This window comes from Mesocricetus auratus, unplaced genomic scaffold, assembly GCF_017639785.1.
Source record: "Mesocricetus auratus isolate SY011 unplaced genomic scaffold, BCM_Maur_2.0 Super-Scaffold_100025, whole genome shotgun sequence".
NCBI lineage: Eukaryota > Metazoa > Chordata > Mammalia > Rodentia > Cricetidae > Mesocricetus > Mesocricetus auratus.
This window is the reverse complement of record NW_024429206.1, coordinates 10,773,679-10,797,295: the sequence shown is the minus strand read 5'-3', so window position 1 is coordinate 10,797,295 and position 23,617 is coordinate 10,773,679. Positions and strand designations below refer to the sequence as shown.

General features: G+C 48.1%; 1 long non-coding RNA gene across 5 annotated transcripts in view; it reads left to right on the top strand.

Moving 5' to 3' along the window:
- The window catches only part of LOC121133924, a 90,332-nt gene extending 81,167 nt beyond the window's left edge, over positions 1 to 9,165 (top strand). For 2 of the 5 annotated variants that reach the window (XR_005870939.1, XR_005870935.1), the window contains one exon: positions 410 to 893. This is a non-coding gene — a long non-coding RNA (uncharacterized LOC121133924). Of the gene's footprint in view, positions 1 to 409; positions 894 to 8,962 lie in introns of those variants that run through there. The other 3 variants (XR_005870937.1, XR_005870938.1, XR_005870936.1) reach the window with 3 other exon arrangements.
- The last annotated feature ends 14,452 nt before the right edge of the window (positions 9,166 to 23,617 follow it).

The following is a 23,617-nucleotide window of genomic DNA, read 5'->3' as shown; positions in this document are numbered from 1 at the left end:
GACTGCAGAGCCAAACCTCACACAGCCAGATGCCTGGCAGGGTGAATTAAGAGGAAACAACTGGATCAAATCGGACAGCAACCAACACACAGGCTTTTGCATGGCCATTTTGTTTGCATGGATGTGCAGCGTAGTTCAAATTGTTAAAAACTACATTAGTTTATCTGCGAGCGCGAGTGTGTGTGTGTGTGTGTGTGTGTGTGTGCGCGTGCATGTTTGTGGGTCTGCATGTGCCACTGCAAATGTGGGCGTCAGAGGACAATCTGTGGGAGTCACTTCTCTCCTTCCACCACAGAGGTCTCAGGTCTCAAGCTCAGGTTGTCAGTCTTAGTGGCAAGCTCTTTCAACCCCTAAGCCTTCTAGCCACCAGCCCCTCCCAGAGCTTTTAACAGATGTGTTTTGCAACCAGTGCATGCAGTGCCCTTGGAGGCCAGAAGAGGGTGTGAGATCCCCGGAGTTACAGATGCATGTACTGCCATGTGAGTGCTGGGAATTGAAGTTGGGTCCTCTGTAAGTGAGTATATGCTCCTAACCACGGAGCCATCTCTTCAGACCCTGATTCTGTTTTGTTTGGATACACTGTCTTTGGTAGCCAAGGGTGACCTTGACTTCTGATCTTTCTGCCTCTTCCTTTTCAGTGCCGGAGATCAAGCCCCAAACATTCAACATCATGCCCTCCTTCCTCTCAGGAAGAACTACCTACAGTGGGTGTGTTTGAAACTGTCCAGCTGGGGGCACAGCTGGAAGAGACCAGCGGCTGTTTCTCCCAGCTGCAAATTAAAGGGTCAACACCTCAGGGGGAAAACAAACCACTGTCCAGGCAGCAGCTGGGGAAAGGGCCCCGGGGCTGGAAGGACTGAAAGTAAGCAGGAGACAGGATTGTTTTCATTGGTGTCTGCGCCTGCATTGACTCTTCCTTTCAGAGGTTAGAGCTGTGAACCAGGCAGGTGCAAGTGTAAGTGTGTGAGTGTGCATGAGTGTATGCATGTGCAAGCAGGTGTGTGTATGCGTGCATATGTGTCCGTACATGTATGCATGTGAGATTTCGTGCATGTGTGTCTGTACATGTGTGCATGTGAGAGTACGTGCCGGGCGTTGGTGGCGCACGCCTTTAATCCCAGCACTTGGGAGGAAGAGGCAGGCGGATTGCTGTGAGTTTGAGGCCAGCCTGGTCTTCAGTGAGAGTTCTAGGACAGCCCCCAAAACAATACAGAGAAACCCTGTCTCAAAAAGTCAAACCAAACCGACCAACCAATCAAACAAAAAACAAAAAGAAATGAAGAGATGTGTGTGTGTGTGTGTGTGTGTGTGTGTGTGTGAGAGAGAGAGAGAGAGAGAGAGAGAGAGAGAGAGAGAGAGAGAGAGAGAGAGAGAGAGAGAGAGAGATCAGGGACAGAGGTGACCTGGTATCACTCTTTGTCTGTCTGGCCTGTAGAGAATAGTGGAGTGTGGTGGTGCAGGCCTATAATCCAGTGCTTGGGAAGTGGAGGCAGAAGGATCAGGGATATAGCATCAGCCTTGGCTATAATAGTGGGCCAGGAGGCTAGCCTGGCCTACACCGGACTCTGTTTCAGTCCACCCCTCCAGAAAAGCAGGGATGGAGAGATGGCTAGTGCCATGCTGACTATGCTACCAGGAGGCCCCGTGTTCTGTCCCCGGAACCCACATTAAAGGTTGTCATGTGCTGTAATCTTTTCCTGTAGCATTGGGGTTAGCCTAGTCTAGTGGGAGAAAGGCCTGCCTCCAAAAACTCCTGAGAAATTACTGCTGACCTCTCCACACCTGCACATGTCTGGAACCCCCACCTTCCCCAACACGGAAATGTTACAGGGATGAGAAGAAAGAGTAATTTTTGGTGTTTGTTTTTCTGAGATGGAGTTTCTCTGAGTAACAGCTCGAGCTGTCCTGGAACTCCCTTTGTAGACCAGGCTGGCCTTGAACTCACAGAGATCTGCCTGCCTCTCCCTCCGAAGCACCAGGACTGAAGGCATGTGCCTCCATGCCTGACTGTTTTTTAGTTTTTAAGTACATTTCTTTATATTTTGCGTGCGTGCATCCTGAAGTAGTTTCGCTCTGCTCTCTCCCCAACTTGGATCCAGAAGATCTAACTTGGGTCAAGCCCCTTTACCCATGGAACCATTCCTCCCGCCCCTGGAGAAGACAGATTTTTAGTGTGCATTGTGCAGGTATCTGTGAAAATAGCAACTTAAGAATGAAAAAGGTGAGAGCGAGTTGAAAGAACGGGACCCTCATATGGTGCATAGAGTCCCTGGGTCCATTTGGAGCCGCTTGGCATGAACGGCAGCCTCGGCCACGCGCTGTCTCTCCTGCCTGTCCAGAAATAGTTTCCCGGAACCATGGTGTTTCCCCGCCAGCCAGCGGGGAGATAAAGCTGTGTCGCTTGTCTTGGCTGCCTCTCAGTTGACACCTCTGACAGGCCGCTTTGATCTCGGGTTATCAAGGCCTAACCCCGTGCCTAGCCTGCTCTGCCAGCACCCCCTCCCGGCTCGCTCGCTCGCTCGCTCAGGGGAAAAGGGCATTTCAGAAGGTCAGTTCGGGGAGGGACAGGCCTCTCCCTGTGCCCAGCTGGCCTTGAAGCATGGGTGCTGGATGCAGCAGGGTGCCCGATTTTACTCCGCAGCAGTGATGGGTGGGGGATGGGCAAGAGTTCACGGTGTGGGGTGGTGGTGGTCCTGGCTGAGAAATGAGCTGTCCAAGTTGTGCCTGTAGCTTGGAGGGTATGTCCTCATGGGGCCTGGGCCTTGATCACAGATAAAGAGTGGTGAAAACCAGAACTCCCCTGTTCTTGTCTCAAAACTGCTGCTGAGTCATTGGCCAGCCCCTGGTGAAAGCCTGCATGCCTTCTTCTACTTCAGACGGTTTCCACCCCTCATCTGGTAAAATATAGAGGATTTAATAGCTATGGATGCCTCTTCCAAACAAACCTTCATGTAGAGATCCAGCATGCAAGCTGGATGGAAGCAGAGAGGGGCCTGGCTGGAGAGAGGGCACCCAGGGGTTTGATGTATCAGTTCGTTCCTAGTCATGTATCATTATTATCACCCCTGTGTTTGAGACATTGTCTCAGTGCAGGCCAGACTCACCTCCAACCAACCAATCAGCCTCAGTCTCGTGTGTGCTGAAGGCCCCGCATACTTCACCACCCACCAGGCTCTGGTTCAGTAAGGTTAGTGTGATCTAGGTTCACTGTAGCAAAAGCTCACAGACTGGGTGATGAAGAATAATAAAGGTGTTGGGAGTGGGTGAGAAGGTTCAGCACCTGCCACCAAGTCTGAGGAGTTCCATCCCTGGGACCCGGTGTGGTAGAATGAGAAGACTGCCTCCCGTAGGTTGTCCGCAGATCTCCGCATGCACTAACTGACATACATACCCCTGCTCCACAAAAAATAAATGAAATGTAATAGGTCTTAAGAGAAGGAAAAGAACACAGCAGAGGTGCATAGCTATGCAGCTTTGGAGGCTGCAGTGTGAGGCGAAGGTGGGAGCAGGCTCTGAGGCTTTAGGGGAAGTCGGAACCTTGTTTGCATCTAGGGGCAGAGTGTCTTTTTCCACCTAGCGTTTATTTTTCTTTTATACAGTGTTTATCTGTGCATGTGTATGTGTACCACATGTGTGCAGTGCCCAAGAAGGCCAGCAGAAGGCATCAGATCTCTAAGAACTAGAGTTGAAGACTGTTGAGAGCCACTATGTGGGTGCTGGGAACTGTACCCAAGTCCTCTGAAAGAGCAGGCAGCTCTCTTAACTACTGAGCCATTTCTCCAGTTCCAGCTTCTGGGGATCTTTGAAGTCCTGTTTGGATGTAAAACTCTGCCACTTTCAGGAGGTACAACTTCGGGTCACCTTCCTTCTCCAAACTTCTACATCCTGATCTGTTAGAAGTAACTGAATGCTGGGCTGCAGAGATGGCTCAGAGGTTAAGAGCACTGGCTGATCTTTCAGAGGTCCTGAGTTTAATTTCTAGCACCCATATGGTGGCTCACAACCATCTATGATGAGATCTGGTGCCCTCTTCTGGTGTGCAGACATACACACAGGCAGAACACTAAGTATATAATAAATAAATAAATAAATAAATAAATAAATAAATACATCTTTTAAAAAGATGACTGAATGCCTGGACAGTGGTGGCTCACACACCTTTAATCCCAGCACTCGGGAGGCAGAGGCAGGTGGATCTCTGAGTTCAACTTCAGCCTGGTCTACAGAGTGAGTTCCAGGACAGCCAGGGCTACACAGAGAAACCCTGTCTCAAAACAGCAGCAGCAGCAGCAGCAGCAGCAACAACAACAAAATGACTGAATGCCTGGGCATGGTGACACATACGTTCATCCCAGCACTTGGGAGACAGAGTCAGGAGGATCTCTTTGATTCAGAAGGAACCTAGTCCTCATAGTGAGTTCCAGGACAGTCAAGACTACATAGAGAGATCGTGTCTCAGAAAACAAAAACAGTAGCAACAACAACAACAACAAAACTCCAGACCAAGCAAACAAACAGGGCTGGCTGGCAGCAAAACCCATAGACAAGATATAACTGTGGCCCGACTCACCTGGAGGGGCAGTTTGGGTCCTGGAAAAGGCCTGGCAACTGTATGCAAATGCATTTGCCTGGGTATATTTTGTGACCCTTTCATGGTGTTTGGGTTTCCCTAGGCAAACGCTGGGATGCTCACTTGCTTACATGTTATGGAAATGATGCTTTGGACCTGTGCCCATGTGGTGAGCAGATGAGCCTGGTCCAGTTGGTGTTGGTCTTGGTCTGTTTTGACGAAAGAAGAGCATCTCAGAGGTGGGCTGCTTCTGCATGGGAGATGCTTTCTTGGAGTTTATATCTGGCTACTCCAAGTGTGATTCAGGGACCCGCAGCATTGGCCAGGAAGCTTGGGTCCTGCTGCTCCAGGTTCTACTGGCATTACTGAGGGGTTGTAAATATGTGCTTTCATTTCTTTTCCCTTCCTTTTCTTCCTTTCTCTCCTTCCTTTGTTCCTCCCTTTCTTCATTCTTTTGTTCGTTCATTTGTCCTTTTGTTTGTTACTTCCTTCTGTTTTATGCGTATGGATTTTTCCCCCTGCATTTACTGCATGCATGTATATAATACTCATGAAGGCCAGAAGAGGGCATCAGGTCCCCCAGAACTGGAGTCACAGATGCTTGTGAGCTGTCCTGTGGGTGCTGAGAATAAAACCCAGGTCCTCTGCAAGAGCATCCGGTGCTCTTATCTGCTGAGCCATCTCTCCAGCCCCAAAGGGTACTTTCTTGAGAGTAAACCCTAATCAACGTGTGATATTTTCAGTCATGAGATGGCTGTGTTGATAGGATTCTGAAGCTTAGGGGGGAAAAAAAACCCATTGTCACTCCTTAGCCACGTCTGCTGTGGATAGAATCAGGGATAGGGTGGGGTGCTGGCTATTCCCGGGCTTTCTGAAATGTCTTTATAACTCTTTTATGAAAATGGAGATGAAGAACGATGGTCATGGTGAGATACACCTGCAATCCCAGCACTTGAGAGGCGGAGGAAAGGGGGTCAGAAGTTGAAGGTCATCTGAGGTTGCATAGTGAATTTGGGCTATATTGGATGCTGTTTTTTTTTTTTTTTTAAGAAGAGAGAAAGAGAAAGAGTTAGCAAGAGAAGAAGGAGAGGGAGGGACAGAGGGAGGAGAGTGTGGAGATGGATGGGGATGCGTTCCTCAGGGTGGAGAAGAACTGAAAGGCAAGTTCAGGGTCAGATAACACATCTCTGGAGTTCCATGTGTGTTCTTTTTTTGAGGGGCGTGGTTTCGAGACAGGGTTTCTCTGTGGTTTTGGAGGCTATCCTGGAACTCACTTTTTTTTTTTTTTTTTGAGACAGGGTTTCTCTGTGGCTTTGGCTTTGGAGGCTGTCCTGGAACTTGCTTGGTAGTCCAGGCTGGTCTCGAACTTACAGAGATCCGCCTGCCTCTGCCTCCTGAGTGCTGGGATTAAAGGCGTGTGCCACCAACGACCGGTGGAACTCGCTCTTATAGACCAGGCTGGTCTGGAATTCACAGAGATCCGCCTGCCTCTGCCTCCCAAGTGCTGGGACTAAAGGCATGAGCCACCACCACCCGGTCCATGTGTATTCTTGCCAGATTCAGTGGCACATTCCTGGGGACACTGTCTCAAAACCAGGACCAACAAAACCAACCAGACCCACCAAAACTGTGGCCTTTCTGAATATCTGAGATAAAGGACACCGGCCAAGCAGAAGAAGCCTGAAACCCAAGAGTTCAGTTTCAACTCAACTTTTTCCTTTTCCTTGGGACCACGGAGCACACAGGTCCTTTCTGTATGTTTTGCAGTAAGGTCTTGCTTTCTATGCAGCCCAGGCAGGACTTGAGCCTGAGACACACCTCTCTCTGTCTCCCCAGAACTGAGATCATAGGTGTACATTGTGACACTGCTACACACTAGGTTTTTAAAAAATTGTTTTAGAGTTTATAGTTCTCTCAGACATTCAGACTATGAAATGGTTCCTGTTGAAGAAGGGAGAAGATGAAGCAGAAAGTAGAATAAAAAATTGTTAGCAGCCCATGGATGAGCCAATCCTTTAACTCCTGAGGCATTCCAAGGAGTGGAGAGCTGGGCAAAATAAAATAAAATAGTGAACGTTCAGGAGGGACCTTGGTGGTGGTGGGTGATGGGAAATAAGCACCCGAGATCTCAATCCACGGATTTCCTCTCTCTTCTCCCGCAGACCTAGGCTGTGTATAAACTCTATGCAAATGTGTTTACTTTGTATTTTGTTTCTTTTGGAGTCACTCAGCTGTCAGGGCCTATATCAACATGTCAGTCGCTTGAACAAACAAGCGTTGCGAGTGGAAATATTTCAGATAAACAGACATGATGTTATGACATATCAACCCCAACCCAACGGGGGCGGGGGCAGAGACAGAGGAGAAGAGGGAGGGAAATAGAGCCACAGTAAGATCTGTTTTCCATGGCTGAGGCCCCGCAGGGTCAATTGTAAATAAAATGGAGTTTTGATTACTTGTGGTGTGTGTGTGTGTGTGTGTGTGTGTGTGTGTGTGTGTGTGTGTGTGTGTCTGTGTCTGTGTCTGTGTGTAGGGGTGGGGGTGCATGGTAGGGGGTTCTCCTGCTCCCTGGTGTTAATGTGTTTTGTCAGCTGAAGAGGCCTGCTTGGCAGGTACCCTGAGATTCTCCATGGTGTCCCTGTTGAGTCCCAAAGGGGAAATGAGGCCAGCAAAGAGAACACAAACCCACCAGATTAATTTAATTGGTGGTGTGCTGTGTGACAGCCAACTGCAAAGACCTCCTCCTCCTCCTCTTCTTCCTCTTCCTCCTCCTCCTCACTCCTTGCTTGGGCTCTTTATAAACTGCCTTTAGAAAAGGCATAAAGAGATGTTTGCATTCTGGGTGGGGACAATATGGGGAAGAAATGCTCTTTTTCTCGACAGGATTTCTCTGTATTGTTTTGAAGCCTGACCTGGAACTCGCTCTGTAGACCAGGCTGACCTCAAACTCACAGAGATCCACCTGCCTCTGCCTCCTGAGTGCTGGGATTAAAGGCGTGCGCCACCACCGTCTGGCAGAGCTAATTCTCTTATGTGATGTATTTTAACTTCATTTAATGTGTGTGTGTGTGTGTGTATGTGTGTGTGTGTGTTTTGAATGTGGAGGTCAGAGAACAACTTGAGGGTGGTTGATTCCCTTCCCATCATGTGGGTCCTGGGGACCCAACCTGGGTTGTTTGGTGGCAGGTGGCTTTACCCACTGAGCCTTCTCTCCAGCCTGATTACTCTGAAATTTTCAGACAGATTCTTAATGTGTAGCCTCTGCGGGCCTTGAACTCATGATCCCCTGCCTCAATCTCCTAAGTAATCTCAAAACCAGCCCCGGGCTACATGAGACACTGACGACATTAACAAACAACAAACAAACAAACAACAGTTTTAAGCATAAGTAATACCAGTGCTAGTCTAATAAGGAAGATGTGTCTGGAGCACCGGGAGAGATGCCTAGCAGTTAAGAACAGGGACTGCTCTTGCAGAGGACCCAGGTTCAGTTCCCAGCACCCACGACAGGTCATTCACACCTCTCTATAACTGCAGCTGCAGATGATCCAACGCCCTCTCCTGGCCTCCCCAGGCACCTGCACTCCTGCACACATCCCTTCCCGAGCACATTAAGAATAATAAAAAGTGAATCTTCGAGAAAACTGTATCTGGATAGATGCCCTTTTCTCCCTCAGTTTACTGTCCCCCCCATTTTCTCATTCCCACACATGTGTAGATGTTGTGTTAGGCTGCGTACAAAAGACAACACACGGCGTTAAAATGTTACTTGCTGGGAGAGTTTGTGCTTGCTGGCAATCCCAGTTCTCAGGAGGCAGAGTCTGACCTCGGCTTTCCTACACGCACCCAGATATTGTTTCAGAAGACTTACGCCTGGAGATGAGGTTCAGCATGTCCCAGGTCCGGAGTTAGGTCCCCAGCAGCAGAAACAACAAACCAAACAAACAGCCCGGAGAGGTGGTTCATGTGGTAGAGTGCCTGCCTAGCATGCCTGAAGCCTGGGTTCAATTCCCAGCACCGTAGCAAAGTGAGTGGTGGCTCACGTCTGCCTTCTCAGCACCACGGAACTCGCAGGAAAGAGAATCACAGAACTGGAAGTCAGGGCACACTCCTGTCCAGCCAGGAGACGGGGGACCCTGTCTCTGAAAAGGGACTAGAGAGATGGCTTAGCTTTTTTTTTTCTTTTTTCTTCTCTCTTTTTTTGTTTCCTGAGACAGGGTTTGTCTGTGGCTTTGGAGGCTGTCCTGGAACTAGCTCTTGTAGATCAGGCTGGTCTCGAACTCACAGAGATCTGCCTGCCTCTGCCTCCCGAGTGCTGGGATTAAAGGCTTGCGCCACTACCACCTGGCTGATGGGTAAGTTCTTAATAGTACTGACTGCTCTCTCTTTCAGAGGACCTGGGTTCAATTCCGAGAACCCCACATGGTGGCTCACAAACATCTGTGACTCCAGTTCCAGGGGACATGACGCCCCCTTTTGGCCTCCTTGGGAACTGCACTCAACTGGAGTATAGACATGTAGACAAAACAACCATATACATAAAATATGAATACATAATCTTAAAAAACATAAAACAATAAATAATTTAAAAGTAATTTGCTGCTTCTCCAGTCTGTTAAGCACTGCCTACTATGTGTCATGTCTGTTCCCAGAGAGAACCCTGTCAGGCTGGAGTTAACCACTTATTGAGGATAAGAGGCTTGAGTGAAACCCAGAGAGGTTTAGAGGCATGCCCTCAGCAACAGCACAGCTGGCAAACATGACAGCTGGCCTCAGTCTCAGCTGTCTGGTTCCAGACTCAGTCTTCCAGATGATGCAGTGGGCGTTCGAACCTGAGGGAGAGTGCGTGGCAGTGTGGCTTTGGGAGATCTTGGGGACCATTAGCCAGCTCTGTGGGACTGAACTTGGCTGCCCCCGAAATGAATTTGCTCAGATAAAAAACGGTGTGCTTGTCCAAATGAAGGACTGGGCAGCTGCCTCGGGGGTGTGCTTGGAAGATGTTGCCAGGTCCTTGGCTCCCAGAAATGTCTCCCCCCGGACACCTGTCACACGGCCTCAAATTCCACCAACATCAGAGTATGCCACTGAGCTTCCATTATGGAGTGTTTTGGGGACATGGTTTAAATGTGGACAGTATGAGGTCACAGCTACACCCTCCTTCAGAGCCCTTTCACAGTCAGGCACCTAGCTTTGGCGGGTGGACTCAGTGCAGGACACAGAGGATGTTGGGAAGCCAGCAGGCCCAGACAAAGCCTTGGATCCACAGTTGTGCTGGAGACAGCAACCTCCGTGTTCCCCAGAGACCCGGCCTCAGAAGGCCCCACCTGTCCCTCTGCCAATTGTGACTGGTGTGTTTTAGGCTAGACCCCTAAATAGCCATGATAGGAGAGGGGGAGCTGCCTGCTTGTCATAAGACTGTTGAATGTGCCAGCTGCCATTCGGCAAGAACCTCACGTAGTCACGTACCTCCTTAACTCCCTTTCCCATGATTACCCCACCTGCGGGATTATTCACTTAACATCTTTCCCGAAACCGACACACTTCAGAGGGAAACAAACATCTATTTTAAGTCTGGCCGTCTTGAATTTTCTTCACCTAGAAAGTGTGGTGAGCTTGAATTTCCTTCACCAAGAAGGTTCGGTAAGACCCTTTTTTTGTGTGTGTGTGTGTGCTTTTCTTTCACCTTTTCTTAGTGAAACAACAACAAAAATAAAAGGAACCCAAATGTCAATGACAAGTTTTATATTTTTTACTATTTTAACTTTTTACATCAACTTAATTGTTTACAGTGTGTGTGTGTGTGTGTGTGTGTGAGAGAGAGAGAGAGAAAGAGAGAAAGAGAGAGAGATGGTGCCCATGTGAATGTCAGAGGAATCCATTGGAATCAGTTGTTCCCTCCCACCATGTTGGTCTGAGGTGGAACTCAGGCTTGGTGACAAGTGCCTTTACCTGTTGAACCATCATACACACACACACACACACACACACACACACACACACACACACACACACTCGAGACAGGATCCCTCTACATAGCCCCAGCTAAGGCTCTCCTTGAACCTAGAGATCCATGTGCCTCTGCCCCTCCCCTCTCCCCAGAGCTGGGACTAAAGGCTTATGTTCCTTTTCTAAGCCCCATGCAGCCCTGTATGAATATATTTTGACACTTATCTTCCCCATTGTTTCTTCTCATCCTTCTCCCAACCAAGCAGTCCCCTGCCCAAGTGCCCTCCTTCCAAACTTTGTCTTATGTAACTTCAGAGGTCCAGGTGAGACATGATCCCAGTTTGGAGTTACGAGGAACACTAATTTTTATTCTCACAGCCGTTTGATCCAAAGATGCGCTGGGAACAGGTACAATGACCCTGCCAAGCTTTCAACAATAGACTAAATGGTATGTGGGCAACTGCTTCCTTTTTAAAAGTGCCATGCTCAATGTGGTGGTACATGTCTGTGTCTCAGAACTTTGGAGGCTGAGACAGGAGGGTTAAGTCGAAAGCCAGACTGGGCTGCATAGCAAGAGTGTATCTCCAACTACCAACACAGGATAAGGAATCTGCAGACACTGACTCTGCCTCCAGAGCCGTGGCTAGAGGCCACTTCTTATTCTTCTAAGGGTCTCCAGTTCCCCACCCTTGAAAGAAGAGCATAAGTCCTGAGGTTCCTACAAAGTCGGCAACTGGAGATGGAGTCAGAGCCTCACACATGCCAGGCTAGCACTCTGCTGCAGAGCTAAACCCTCAGCAATCCACTTACTGTTTATTTTGAGACAGTGTCCAATCTGATCTTGAACTTGCTCTATGGTCCAGGCAGGGTTAGGACTTGTGATCCTCCTGCCTCAGCCTCTCAAGTAGCTGGGACAACAGGCCTACAACACCAGCCTCACTGGACCCTTCTTCTGGAGTAGTGGACCAGAGATAGAGCTGTGGTTCCAGGCCTCAGAGTTTCTTCTCCCGTTGAGGTGAGAACCTGACCCAGAGTTGCCCGTTTTAAAGCTAATGTTTCAGTGGCATTCCTACATTCTCAGACAATGTAGCCACACCACCACCTAATTCCAACAAACCCATTCTCATTCCTCAAAACTTCACCTTCTCCAGCCCGTGGGGATCACAGACTGCTTTTTGCGTGGATTTATCTGTTTCAGATGGTTGGGATAGATGGAATTGTATACTGTGGTCCCACTGTGTGAGTGGTGTCTTTGATTTAGCACAAAACCTCTTTGAATTTTCTCTTTGTTGACACTTGTTCCGTTTTTTTGATGGCCAAGGCATGTTCTATGGTGTGGCTACTACATATTTTGTTTATCCATTTATTTGCTGTTTCCAGATTTTGACTGTTATCAATAAATCTGCTTATGAACATTCATGAAAAAATACTTTTTAAAAAAGTTTATACTACTATTTTATAATTTATTTTATTTTATGTGTATTGGTGTGAGGATGTTGGATCCACTGGAACTGGAGTTACAGACAGTTGTGAGCTGTCCTGTGGGTGCTGGGAACTGAATCCAGGCCCTCTGGAAGAGCAGTCAGTGCTCTAAACCACTGAGCCATCTCTCCAGCCATGGAAAAATTCTGATTTTGTCTCTTTTCTCCCTCTTCTCTCTCTATCTTTTTGATAGGATTTTTCTGTGTAGCTCAGGCTGTCTTTGAATTTATGTGCGTGAGCTAGTGTGTGTGTGTGCATGTGTGTATACATGGTGTGTATGGAGGTCAGAGGTTGACATTGGCAAGTCTTCCTCAATTGCTCTTTTTTTTGGACAGGGTTTCTCTGTGTTTCTCTGGCTGTCCTGGTACTTGATCTGTAGACCAGGCTGGCCTCAAACTCAGAGATCTGCCTGTCTCTGCATCCTGACTAAAGGCATGTACCACCACCACCAGGCTTGCTCTTTTTTTTTAACGTAAAAATAATTTTGATTATACTGCAAACACAACATTTCATCCTTGCCTTTCCTCCCTCCCAACCATATACCCCTCCTCACTCTCCTTCAAATTCATGCTCTCCTTTTTCACTAATTGCTATTACATGCATGCATAGGTATATACATATACATATCCATTTATAAATATAACCCACTCACTACATAGTGTGTAAACTTGTGTGTATGTCTTCAGGGATGATCATTTGTCCCTGGACAACCAGTTGGTGTATTCTTCCCCGGGGAACCTACCTACCTCTTCTGCTCCCAGCATTCCTTAGCTGCCTGTAGTTCTTTGTAAGGCTGTGGGCTCCTTTCTGTCCACTTGACATGTCCATTGTTCAGCTCACATTTGAGCCATCATGCTGGTGAGACTTGGGTGTAGCTTCTGACACTACTAGGAGACACAACCTAACAGCAAATGACACGATCTTGTGTCTCATGATTTTTTTCTTCCTGTTTTTTTTTTTCTTCTACAATGTTCCTTGAGCTTTAGATGCCAGAGTGCTTTGTAGATGGGACGGGGCTCTACAACCCTGCATTTTGATTGCTTGTGGGTTTCTGTTGTACCACTTCACGTTTTGAGACAGGGGTGTCTCACAGAATCTGGAGCTCACGATTTAAGCTGGATTGGCTGGTCAGGGAGCTCCAGGAACCCCTGTCTCCACCCGCATTCCCCATTACTTGGGTTACAGGTATAACCACAGCACCTGACTTTGTCCTAAGTCCTAAGGATTCAAACTCAAGTCCTCAGGATTGGGCACTTCCCCCGCTGCGAGTCCCAACTGATAGAAACCCAGGTTGTCACTACCGCACCTGCCTCCTGTCGGGCTTTTCATTTTTCCTGGGAAGATACTGAGTCCCCGGCTGATGGATCACATAGTAACTATGTTTAACTCGGTGACCATTGTCCCTGAAGGTCCTCCCACAAGTGTGGAGGTGTGTATATAGAAGGAGATGGCCCCAAGATTTCAATCAGAATCCCAGGAGGCTTATCAAAGGGCTGGGGATGTAGTCTGTTGCTGGAGTGCTTGTCTAGCATGAACGAGGTGTTAGGTTCCATCTCCAGCAACTCTAATCCCAGCACTTAAGAGGTGGAGGCAGAAGATCAGGAGTTTAACCCCTCTTCAGTACATAGTCTGAGGCCAGCCTGGGCTACATGAGACTCAGTCCCAAGAGAAGAAGGGACAGCAGAATGCTTAGCAACTCTCTCTCCTGGCTGGAGGGTCCTCTGATTCTTCAGCAGGCAGAAGCAGGCTATGCAGGATACAAGTAGGATTGCTTCTGTCCCCAGTGGTGGAGGCAGAGGAGAAATGGTTGGGGCCAGGCAGGGATTCCTGAGCAGAGGGACCCTGGTTGAGTCTTGAAGGTGGCCCGTGCTTCCCAGATTCTCTTGGCAGGGTTGGGCTGGCTGAGCCGCCTCTTCCCCTAGAAGCGCTCGTGCTTGGCAAGGCTTGCCTGGGGCCCCCACACCCTTTAGGCAGCAGATGCGCTTCATTGCTCTGTTTACTGCAAAAAGCGGTGGCCAGGGCCCAGGGCACGTCCAAGGATCACTCAGGGCGCAGGGAAAGCGGGGGAGTCTGCACACAACCCGCAGGGTCAGCCTCCACACAACCCAGGAGCAGGTGCTCTGCGAACTTCCCTCACAGGCCTGCCAAAACCGTCCACCCGCGAGGCAGCACGCATGCAGCCCAGTTATTTCATCTTGAGGCCTCTCGGGCAGCAGCTGGCAGGGGCAGCTGGGGGCATGTGCAGTGGCCGGTGGGATGTGGGCTGCGGGCTCTGATTGACCCAAGGCTCTTCGTCTCCGTACTTCTGCCCGTGTGCCCGGTTGTAGATTTTCCGGGCACCTTCTTGGGAGAGAGGGCAGGCAGGATCTGGTTTCATGGCCTATTCAGAGAGCAGAGCTCTGCCACTGGGGCATTCCTGGCCTCAGCATCACTCGTAGTTAGTGTGTTATTTATGGCGCCCTCCTGACTCCTGTAGCTATTAGGCCTCTGGGTGGGGCACCATGCGCTCATCCATCGATCAATCAGCCTACTCCTGAAGAGGGTATCTGGTTCTCTTGCAGCAGGGCCCCAGCATTGCTCTGGAAACGGCAGAAAGAGGGCTGGGACTATGGCTCAGTGATGAAACACTTCCCAAATGCGCACAAAGCCTGAGATTCAATTCCCAGAGTTTCCTGCCCCGCCCCCCCCCCCCCGCAAACAAAACACTGCAAAATGGATTGATCTATGTAGCTATCCACATTTCTCTCTTCCTTTTAACTTTAAATTTTATTTGTTTATTGTGTGTGTGGGGTAGGTTCTCCCCTTCCATCGTGTGGGTCCTAGGGATTGAACACAGGTCGTCAGACTTGGCAGAAAGCATCTTTACCCACTGAGCCATCTTACCGACCCAATCTTCCAGCCCCCTTCCCCACATTTGGAGATAGAGTTTTGTTTTTTTTTTGTTTTTTGTTTTGTTTTTCAAGAGAGGGTTTCTCTGTATTGTTTTGGAGCCTGCCCTGGAACTCACTCTGTAGACCAGGCTGGCCTCGAACTCACAGAGATCTGCCTGCCTCTGCCTCCTGAGTGCTGGGATTAAAGGCGTGTGCCACCAATGCCCATCAAGACAGAGTCTTTTGACATAGCCCTGTTTAGCCAGATACTCACTGTGTAGAACAGGCTGGCTTCAAACTCACAGAGACACTCTTGCCTCTGCCTCCCTCGTGCTGGGATTAAGAATTTGTGAGCCACCATGGTCAGCAGTGCTTATTTTTTTAAGTGTAATGGCAATGTTAAATTTCTTCTCCTTCTTTAAAGTGGGTCTCAGAGAGCCTGGCTGTTGGAACAAGGAGTGGAACTACAACAGTCCTCAGAGCTGCTTGTGTGTGTCAAGGACAAGCAACAAGGACAAAAAGGACCTGATCTGAAAACAAGACAGAAAGTAAGGAGAGTGACATTCGAAGCTGTTCTTTGACCTCAGTAGACGCATATCCCCCACCCCCACATATACACAGACTGAAAAAAAGATAATGTGATTTTATGCAGTAGTAGACCTTCGCTTTGCTTTGAAATGTCTGGGGGGAGTCAAAGCTCATGTTCTCAGGAAGCGTGTGTGTGTGTGTGTGTGTGTGTGTGTGTGTGTGTGTGTGTGTGTGTGTGTGTATGTAGGAAATCAGAGAGATTGTTACATGGGGTATGGTGCAGGATGTTCGTGCATGCTCAGTGAACTGAGGCAGCAGGCTGACTGTGGAACACTTACTCTTCTGTGGCCATACTGTGGGATGCAGCCCTCTGCATCAGTCCATGTTTTTTTTGTTTTTGTTTTTGTTTTTTTTTTTTGTGCACAAACTCAGGCAAATGGGCACAACACTTGGTTGTACTCAAAAGGGTCCCTAGTAGATGGGATAATTGGAACAAACCTATGTTTGTTCTCTCTCTCTCTCTCTCTCTCTCTCTCTCTCTCTCTCTCTCTCTCTCTCTGTTTCTTTTTTGAGACAGGGGTTCTCTATGTAACAGCATTGGCTATCCTGGAACTCACTTTGTTTTTTTGTTTTTTGAGACAGGGTTTCTCTGTGGCTTTGGAGGCTGTCCTGGAACTCGCTTGGTAGTCCAGGCTGGTCTCGAACTCACAGAGATCCGCCTGCCTCTGCCTCCCGAGTGCTGGGATTAAAGGCATGCGCCACCACCGCCCAGCAGAACTCACTTTGTAGATCAGGCTGGGCTGGAACTCTGGAGATCCACCTTCCTCTGTCTCACAGCGGCATGAAAGGATACTCTCTCTCTCTCTCTCTCTCTCTCTCTCTCTCTCTCTCTCTCACACACACACACACACACACACACACACACACACACGCACACAGAGGGAGGGAGAGAGAGAGAAATGGTATAGTTTTGGTATCTCTCTCTCTCTCACACACACACACACACATGCACGCACACAGAGGGAGGGAGAGAGAGAGAAATGGTAGTTTTGGTATTAGGATTGTTGTATTGATTGACTCCTACCATATATTCTACAACATGTTTTATTTATTTCATTTTATTCTGGTTACCAATATTCCTACAAGAGTTTTCTTATTAGTACTACAGTACATCATTTACTAGTACATTGTTTTTTTTGCCTATGCTGTACAGCATTCCATTGAATGAATATACCTCACTTATTTGTTGTTCCCCAATGGATGGACATACATATTATTAGCTCTAGTTATTCATTATCATATACAGATTTAAAAAATTAAATTGTGTGTATATGTTTGTATCTGAGTATGGGTATGTGCATGTGAATACAGGTCCCTGTGGAGGTCGGAAGAGGGTGTTAGATCCCCGGAACTATAGTTACAGCTGTGAGCTGTCATTTGGATGCTGGGAATTGAACTTGGGTTCTCTGGAAGAGCAGCCTGTGCTCTTAACCACTGAGCCACCTCTCCAGCCCTGATGTTATTATTTTATTTGTGTGTGTTTGCATGCATGTGCAGTGTGTACATGTGTGTGCATGAGTATGTATTTGTGTACAAGTGTGCTCATGTGTGTGCAGGTGCCCAAGGATCCTCCCGTCTTCAACTCCCTTGGGGATTGAACTCAGGTCCTCATACTTTTGCAGCAAGTACTTTGCCCATTGGGACGTCTCTCCTGCCTGAAGCATTTGTTATTATTGTTGTTATTATCACTATTTGTAGGATATCACTTCGTAGCACAGGCTGATTTTGAACTCATGCTCTCCTGCCTCAACCTTCTACGTACTAGATTCAGAAGCGCACACCTTGCCCACCCTGAGGCTGTTATTAACCTGTGATATTTAACCTGTGAGGTTACCCTGTTCCTGCAAGTGCAGGTGTCACATGACACACACACTGTGGATCTCATAACCTGGATGCTTCCTCCTCGGTGCGACTTCCACCCACAGAATTCTGACAGTTTTTTCTTAGATGGGGTCCTGGTCCCTCCCTGTTCACACTCTGTCCCACACCAACGCTCACATCAAGCTGGAGGCTCCCGGAGGTGACCCATTTCCAGCCTCGGTTGGTGCCAGCCTGCCCGCTGGGGCCGCCTGTTGTAGTTCTCGTGGGACCACAAGGATTGAGGTCATGGAGCAGATGGTAATAACTTTCAGTTGGGAGCTGCCAGGCTACACTGGAACAAGTGACCCGGACATAAAAGCACACACATCGTCATTGCCTCTCGACATTTGGCCCATCACTCTGGGATCCGTGCCCTTCCCATGCTTGTGTGGCTTCTTCTCAGAGGATGTCTGGCTTTCCACGTATCTTAGGCTCCTAGGAGCAGGAAGGAAACGAGCATCTCACAGGCAGAAAGTGCAGTCTCAGCCCACGGTCCCTGCCCCACCCTTTAGAGAGTGCTCACGACATCTTGGAGTCCTCAGATCATTAGTGGATACTATTCTCGGGGTATCATTGATGCCATTTTATAGATGGAGAAATGGAGGGGGGGGATGGCCCAGGGACTCATAATGCCTGTGGGCCAGAAGGCTTTATGCAGCCCCCCTAACACAGAGATAACGAGTGGGAACACAGGCCATGTCAAGTTAATTAAAGTTCAAAAACAACAACAAAAGCAAAGTGCTGCCTCAAGGTATGTTAACTAGCCCAACTTTGTGTCAATATTTTGTGCTTAAACCTCTAGAAATAATTCGTAAAAAGTTTCCACATTCGTTAATATATCATTATATGGATGACATATTACTGTCTGATTCAAATAAGGACACTTTGGAAAAGATGTTTGAAGCAGTAAAGGACTGGCAAGATGGTTCACTGGGTAAAGGAGCTTGCCACCAAGCCTGGTAATCTGAGTTCAGTCCCTGGAACCACATGGTAGGAGGTGATAAATTCCTTCTGGATGTCCTCTGATTTCCACATAGGCACCATGCCACTCCCATCCATGAATACACACACACACACACACACACACACACACACACACACACACACACACTACACACCACACATACACACACACAGCACACACACGGAGTAAATACATTTAATAAAAAATGCTGCTCTTGGCCAGGCGTTGGTGGCACACACCTTTAATCCCAGCACTCAGGAGGCAGAGGCAGGCGGATCTCTGTGAATTCGAGGCCAGCCTGGTCTACAGAGTGAGTTCCAGGACAGGTTCCAAAACAATACAGAGAAACCCTGTCTCGAAAAACCAAAAATAAGAAAAAAAGAGAGAGAAAAAAAGAAAGAAAATGTTGCTCTTAGAACACCCCCAGGCAATTACGTGTAACATCACATTATAGTCCTGACTCAAAGTTTGCTTCACAGATCTCTCAAAGACAAAACAAAACAAAATCCAGAAGGAGCCTATTGAACCTAAATGCATACATATGTGTATATATGTGTGCCTGTGCCACAGGGTATGGAGCAATTTCAATAACCACTTACTGAATGAATGAATGAATGAATGAGTAAATGAATGAAGACAGAAGTCAGTATCGTCCTGTCTAAGATCTAGCTTGATACAATCATAAAGAGTGAAATTCAAGGAGGAAGATCACTGTTTTATCACATTCTTAATTGTGAGGAAATCAATTGTGTCCATTCTACAGGTGGGTAGACTAAGGCAGAATTCTCAAGGTCTAGAAGGACTTATATACAATCTCAGGTAGCATGGCTCTTATCAAGGAGTGCTCCCAATAGACTTGGCAACATGTGATAGGTAGGTATGTAGCTCAGAGTTAAGGGCTATCGAGATGACTCAGTGGACAAAGGGGCTTGCCTTCAAGCCTGATGACTTGAGTTTAACCCCCGGGACCTAAATGGCCAAAGGAGAGAGCCAGTTCCCATGGGCTGTCCTCTGACCTCCACATGCACACCCTCTTATATCCCCCAGTAACAAATAAATGAAAAAAAAAAGACATTTAAAGATGGAAGAAAACCCTTTCTCCCCACCCCCTTTTCTGTTTTCGTTTTTGTTTGTTTGTTTGTTTTGATTTGATTTTTGTTTTTTGTTTTTTCCAAGACAAGGTTTCTGTGTAGCTTTGGACCCTGTCCTGGAACCCACGCTGTAGACCAGGCTGGTCTCGATCTCACAGAGATCCGCCTGCCTCTGTCCCCCGAGTGCTGGGATTTAAGGCGTGCGCCACCACTGTTTGGCGCAGTTTTTCTTGAATTTATGCAAAGACGCTTCTTTCTGGCTCTGTGTCCATCTGAGCGTTGGGAAATCCTTCTGCGAGATGCCCTTGGGCCCCCTTTCCAGCACGTAGAGACACAAAGGTCCCAGGAGGCTACCGAACTTTAGAAGATGTGCTAGTTACCTCATCGCTGCTGAGACAAAAAAAGCTGGCAAAAGCAACTTAGGTCAGGGAAGGGTCTGCCTTGCATTGGGGGTTTGAGGCTTGGACCCGTCATCACGGGGAAGGAAAGGAGGCAGGAGTGTGAGGGAGCTGTCACGTGGCATCTGCAATCAGGAAGCAGAGAGAGGAGCGCTGGCGTTCAGCGCGCCTTGGGATTTTCAAAGCACGGAGACGCCCACAGTTACGGTGGGAGCTCCTGCCTCAGCTAATCCGATCTAGAGCCTGCCAAGGGGTCTATTTCTATGGCGATTTTTAACCCAGTCACAGAATCGGGGGGGGGAGTTTATTATTTCTTTATTTTAATTATGTGTAGAGATGTGGGTGTGTGAACAAGAGTGCAGGTGCCCACGGGAGCCAGCGGCATCGAATCCCCTGGAGTTGGAGCTACAGGTGGGTGTGCGTCACCTGGCATGGGCCTCCGCAATGGGGATTGACCTTGGGGTCCTTTGCAAGAGCACCAAGTGCTCTTAGCCACCGAGTTGTCTCTTCAGCCGAGGAAGGCATGTGCGAGGTCAAGATTCCTAGGTGGTGCATTTCCTTTCCTTCTTTTTACCCCATTTGCTTCCCAGTATCTGCTGCCAGGTCACGTTCTGCAGCTGGGAAAGCCCCCGACCTTGATATTGGAAGATCTGCGGTTGGCATCTGTCTTCGGCCGGCAGTTGCCTCATCACCCTGAGTCCCAGTTTCTTAAGCTTTAAAGTAGGTGGTCTTGAGCTGGACCCTTGAGGCCGTTGCTACAACAGTCTGTTAGGCACCACGGGTGGGATGCACTTTGGTATGTTGTGGGCGCTTAGCTCCTGGGGGAGAAGCCCCACAGTGAACAGAACAGGAGCTAGGAGCCAGGACATTGGTCCTTGTGTCCATGGGATCCTTCTCAGGTCACAGCACTGAGCGTTTTCTTCCTGGTAGAAGGCCAGAAACTGGTGATTGGAGGTTAATGACAGTGCCGGTGTGTCCCAGCTTGCCTCTGTAGCGGCTCTTTCATGAACAGTGCTCCTGAGGCCTTCTCCAGCCCCTGGCTGAAGCCAGGACCAGACCCAGCTCAACCCTAATGGTACTAATCCTTCCATAAAAGGCCTTTCATCCCCGCATCAGGCAGAACTTAATAACCACTCAGCCTCACTCCACCCAGCCCTCCATTTATCAGCTGAGTTATTAGCCTTGATATTTTCTGCCCTGGGGAGGAGCTGTGGCACCGGGGGGGGAGGTGGTGGCTTAGAAACATGGTTCAGGCTCTGCCACAAGCCAGACCCAGAGTCTGGTCCCCAAATCAACATGCACCACCCCCTCCATGCCGGGAAGGTGAAGGATGTGTTTTTTAATTTGTTATTTATTTCCTTGATTGATGGAGTGATTAAGACAGCGTCTCATGTAGCCCAGGTTAGCCTTGGACTCACTATGAGGCCGAGGATGACCTAGAATATTTGATCCATGTGTCTCCAATTCCCAAGCATTAGCATGGGATCCCTATGTCCTGTTTATATGACCCTGGGGACCAAACCCTGAGCTTCCTGCAAGTCAGGCAAACACTCTACCGACAGCTGTATTTCCAGCCCCTGTCTGTTTACTTTTGTTTTTGAGGTAGGGTCTTGTTGTGTAGTCCAGGCTGGCCTTGAACATACAATTCAGTGTTATCTCTCTGAGTATAAGCATTAAAGAGGTCATCTACTCCTTCATAAATGCAGGATCTCGTTAAATGTCCCCTTGTGGCTGTCACCGTGTTGGTGCCTCAAGGACAGGGACCAACAGGGAAGCCCATGGACTTCAGTGTGTATCAGACAACAGCAAAATAAAAAAATGGGTAAGTGGTTAAATAGGCTACATCAAAAAAAAAATCTTGCAATCATGGGTGTCTATAAAGCAGAATCCAGCCATTTCAAGCTGTGGGGACTGAGGCAAGGGGGATGGTGAGTTTGAGGCCTGGGATCCATAGCAAGAATGTCTTAGAACCAACAGCTTAAACCAGGTATGGTATGTGCCTGTAATCCTCAAACCTGGGAGATAGACAGGAGGGTCAGGAGTTCAAGGTCATCCTCAGAAATTTGAAGCCATGTTGGAATACATGAGGCTCTTGCTTTTGTTTTGTTTTTGTTTTTGTTTTGTTTTGGTTTTTGAGCAGGGTTTCTCTGTGGCTTTGGAGGCTGTCCTGGAATTAGCTCTTGTAGACCAGGCTGGTCTCGAACACATATCGATCCGCCTGCCTCTGCCTCCTGAGTGCTGGGACTAAAGGTGTGCGCCACCAACGCCTGGCTTTGCTTTTGTTTTTCAGATCAACAACAAAATTTTATTTGTATCTAAAATATTTGAAGAAATCACAGAGACCAGTCAACTCATTATCTTTCCTATCTTTCCTATCTAGGGACAGACAGAACTGGATGGTGACAGAACTCTGAAACTCTAGGGGACCTTGGTTTTTGTGACACTCAGAATTTGCTTTAAAATTGTCTTTGTTCTTGAGCAGGCCGTGGCCGGCGCACAGAACATCAGAAGTGTCTGCACCAGGAAATGGGGTTAGCTGGGGAAAGGGTCTCAGCACTTTCTCAGGAACTTCTGCAAGTGCTGAGGACCAAGAAGGGCGAGGCTGTCCCTTCCCCCTTCAGTGTCCACTTCCTAGACTACCCTGACCTCTCTTCATTCTCAGATCCTCTTAGGAAACAGTCACCTCCCATGAGCTTGAGGGTACCACTTTCCAACATGGCGGCTTCTCAGCAGGGCCCCTCTCCATCCCCATTATGCTCACATTGTTCTGACATAGGACCACTGCTTCCATCTCAGAAACTCAAGCTGGGGCTGTTATAGGAAAAACAATTCCATGGTGAGTATGTTGGAATGAGAGAAAATCGGGTTTTGTTTCTTTTACCTGCATTTTACCGCTCAATGCTTTAGAGAAACAACGTCTACTATAAATAGTAGTGACCGAGTAGGAGGGCAGGCAAGACCTAAGTGTTGTTCCTGGGTCCAGTATCCTGAACAATCGTATTTTACCTCCGTTAGAGGTAGTTAGGTTGCAACCAAGAACCCTGATGACTTCTGTTAAAACTTCCACCCAACCCGGTATTGTGGCTTATGTCTGTAAGTCCATCTTTTGCGAGACTGATGCAGTGGGTTGGTCATGAGTTTGAGACCATCCTAAGTTATGTAGTGGCTTCCAGGAAAAATTGAAAACAAAACCAGAACTCTCCTCCCTCAAATCCATCCATCCATTCACCCACCCATTTGTATATCCATCTACCCATCCATCACCTGGCCATCCATCTGTCTATCCACACATCCATCCATCCATCCATCCATCCATCCATCCATCCATCCATCTACCCACCCACCACCTGGCCATCCATCCATCTATCCACATATCTATCCATCCATCCACCAGCCTATCTCTTCATCCAACCTTCTATCTACCTACCCACTCACTTACCTATCTATGCACGTACATGTCCATCTGTCCTCCACCAGTGCCTCCATGTCCAGTCAGGTGAATGTCCACGCCCACCATTACCCATCTTGCCTCACTTCTTCATTCTCTTAATTTTCTTCACCGCAGACTTACTGGACTCCATGCTCCTCTCTGAATAAGTTTTGCTTCGGGTCCATCACCCATCCCCACCCCCACCAAGCTCTATCCTTGTATACACCCTTGTGGCTTCCTCTTCCTCTCTCCATGTTTTCATTCAAATGTTCTTTTGTCTGATTACCCTTCACCAGATTGGACTTTCTCTTATATTTCATTTGCTCTCTCTCTTTCAACAGGGTCTCTCTATTATCTATTTACCTATCAATCTATGTATGTATGTATGTATGTATGTATGTGTGTATGTATGTATCAA